Below are 2,763 nucleotides of genomic sequence, written 5' to 3'. Positions count from 1 at the left end.
CAGCCCTTAAGGCTTTATCAATGTAAGACTTGACCATAATGGTCATAATTTGTGTAAGACGGTATGTATGGATGTAAGACTCTTGTTATTTAGCTTCTGTGTGTTCAGTGAGCATTGATCTCTGGGATCACTGTACACGTGCATTCGGTGATCTCGACTTATGAGTTGGGGTCCCCACAGAGCTGGTATCAGAGCCATCCTGACTGTAGGAAGCCTTAGTTAGCATGGGCGTTAGTTAGCTTGAGACCATCTAAACTTCTCTTCTTTTCTAAAACTTACCCAACCCAAGATATATTTCCCTTATTGACCTCTCCCATTCAACCTTTGTAGATGGCTGCCGTACCTGAAGACTTCCTGACCACATGATTTCCCGTGCTTCTCGAGGATAGCCTCAAGAAGTGCCAGTTTCACCGAGCCCTCATTTTCGCCTACCATGAGCATTGGATCAATGACACCGAGATGGAGTATCATGTGGAAGTGATCGTGAAGGCCAATGACTCTCCAACAAGCTGGTTCTTCGAGGGACCCCAAATGGCAACATTGGTTCTTGCCGTCGAGACAGCAACCCTCAAGGCACTCACCCGCCTCCGAGACCTTCTTCCAGAGATGGAAGACGAGTTGGCAAGCCGTTTCTTGCCTTATCGGAAGGAAGGTGAGGATGAGAGCAGTGCACCAGCTCCACCATTAGAAGGACTTCCACTCCGATTCCAGACCTACTTCAGCCTTTGTGCCGATAGTTTGGCACAACACTTGGCCTCTGAATCAATGGAACTCCGAAAGGAACTTCATGAGACCAAGGCACTTCTTCTTCAAGCACAAGGAAAGACGGATAGGATCAAGAAGGAAGGTGCTCCCCCTGGACAACTCGCAATCGCATACAGAGGCGGAAGACCCCCAAAGGATGGAGAACCACCACAGCAACACCGCATGAGCGCAAAGGAATACCGCAAGCTCTTCGCACCATCGGCAAAGCAACGCCGTGTTGAGCTCCTCCACCCCCACCCCTTCAAGTGAAGAGGAAAGTCAGGTCACTGATGACGAGGAGGAAGACCGAGAAGAGCCAGACTACGCGACCGAGCATTCCACCACTTAGGCATCATTCGCAACCCGGATATGCCCGTTAGTAACCCTTACGGTAGGATAGGTCGTGTACCCCTATGCGAAGTCGAGTCCTTGTAATGGTTCATATGAAACCATGTAGTATTGTGTTTGCTTTTGATGTGTTTGATGGACGTCGTACTTTCCTTCAGGAACTTGTAAGCGACTACATCACCCATTTGGATTTTAATGAATGTGTTTGGCCTTTTGGCCCTTGCATGAAAACAGTTAGTGTCATACCAACCCCCTTACTAGGCGTCCCATCTATATTGCTTTTCCCATCTTTCCCAATCATGAGACCTTGACCGCTCCAACAGGATGCCTGTTGTAACTCGTACTGGTACCTCTACCCAGCAGCAAGAAGCCGGAGAAGGAGCCAGTCAGGACCAAACCCAAGGACAAGCTCCACCACCGCCACCACCTCCAAACATGGACATGGCTCAGCTTCTCCAAGCCTTCCGAGAGGAACACCAAGCCAACACTGCAGCCCTCCAGATGATTGCTCAAGCTGTCAATCGCCAGCCGGTGGGAAACGGCAATGGACGTTCCACGTTGGTGGAGTTCAAGAAGCATGCACCACCCACCTTCATCGAGACTGCTGAACCCCTGGATGCAGACAACTGGGTCCGCACCATTGAGGATCTGTTGGAACTAGTTGGATGCACTGAGGACCGTGAGAAGGTGGCATATGCTGCTCACTGTCTTGGGGGAACTGCTAGAGCTTGGTGGGATGGATTCAAGGCCATGCATGCTGAGCGAAACATCACTTGGAATGACTTCAAGGCAGAATTCTGCAAGGCCCACATTCCCTCTGGAATCATGGCCATCAAGAAGCGTGAGTTCCGAGCCCTGAAGCAAGGTAGTAGCACTATCAAGGAGTACATGCAGAAGTTTAGTGTTCTCTCAAGGTATGCCCCTGAAGATGTCAGCACTGATGCTGCCAAAAGGGAGCGCTTCATGGAAGGCCTTAACCAGACTCTTCAGTACTCGCTTGTTGTGTGTGACTGCCCGACCTTTCCTGATCTGGTGAACAAGGCACTCATGCTTGAGGACAAGCGACGTGCTTTGGATGATACCCGTAAGCGCAAGATGATCAGCAAGGGTAGCTCCAGCAACCAGAAGCCTCGCCCGTGGCAGCCAGCCCCGGTCAAGCCAACCTATCAGCAGCCAAGAGCTCCTGCACCCCGCACCAACTATCCACCTCAGCAGTACTCCAACCCCAGGCCATCTTACAACAACCCCAATAACAATGCCGGCAAGAGCAGCAACCCCAATCAAGTCACTTGCTTCGGATGTGGTCAGGCAGGACACTACTCCAAGTATTGCCCCAACAAGAAGCCCGACGCCCCGCGCCCCAATGCGCAGAACCCAGGACAAGGCCGTGGAATGCCACCAAGGAACCAAGCTCCCCGTAACCTTCCCAACAACGGCAAGGGTCGTGTGAATCATGTCACTGCAGAAGAAGCCCAGGAAGACCCGGACGTCGTGCTGGGTACGTTCCTTGTCAACTCAGCACCTGCAACTGTCTTGTTTGATTCTGGAGCCACGCATTCATTTGTCACCCAAAAGTTTGCATTAAAAAGTGGCATGACCCCTACACCCCTGAATAACCCTATGGTGGTACAAACCCCCGGAGCAGAGATGAGAGCCAAGATAGGATGTAAA

The 2,763-nt window shown here is 51.3% G+C and overlaps 1 pseudogene; it reads left to right on the top strand.

Moving 5' to 3' along the window:
• Window positions 1-1,416: 1,416 nt before the first annotated feature.
• On the top strand, window positions 1,417-2,542 carry LOC147976162 (uncharacterized; annotated as a pseudogene).
• The last annotated feature ends 221 nt before the right edge of the window (window positions 2,543-2,763 follow it).

This window comes from Triticum urartu, chromosome 4A, assembly GCF_056163025.1.
Source record: "Triticum urartu cultivar PI428250 chromosome 4A, HENAU_Tu73, whole genome shotgun sequence".
NCBI classification, from domain to species: domain Eukaryota; kingdom Viridiplantae; phylum Streptophyta; class Magnoliopsida; order Poales; family Poaceae; genus Triticum; species Triticum urartu.
The sequence above is the reverse complement of the archived record's forward strand: the minus strand, read 5'-3'. Positions and strand labels throughout refer to the sequence as shown.